The 368-nt window shown below is 52.4% G+C and overlaps 1 protein-coding gene across 1 annotated transcript in view; it reads right to left on the reverse strand.

Annotated features, from left to right (window-relative positions):
* Znf704 (zinc finger protein 704) overlaps positions 1 to 368 on the reverse strand; it is a 215,207-nt gene that overhangs the window by 186,246 nt on the left and 28,593 nt on the right. The gene's annotated exons all lie outside the window — the stretch shown is intronic.

Below are 368 nucleotides of genomic sequence, written 5' to 3' on the forward strand. Positions count from 1 at the left end.
TTACTGGGAGCTAAAATCAGAAATGTTGCTAACTGATCCTAGCCACTAAGCTTATGTTTAAAATCTCAGTCCCTTTGCTTTTAACGATAGATAGACAAAGACGGGAAGTAAAAAAGGTCCAAGCTGAGTATAGCTGTGTAAGTCAGAAAAGAATTACTGCCAGGTTTCCATGTTGCAAAAGTGAAGATCATGCTCCACACCCCACGCTCTCCTGTCCTGTGCTCCACACCCCACGCTCTCCTGTCCCGTGCTCCACGCCCCACGCTCTCCTGTCCCGTGCTCCACGCCCCACGCTCTCCTGTCCCGTGCTCCACGTCCCACTCTCTCCTGTCCCGTGCTCCACGTCCCACTCTCTCCTGTCCCGTGCT

This window comes from Mastomys coucha, unplaced genomic scaffold (genome assembly GCF_008632895.1).
Source record: "Mastomys coucha isolate ucsf_1 unplaced genomic scaffold, UCSF_Mcou_1 pScaffold17, whole genome shotgun sequence".
Taxonomy (NCBI): domain Eukaryota; kingdom Metazoa; phylum Chordata; class Mammalia; order Rodentia; family Muridae; genus Mastomys; species Mastomys coucha.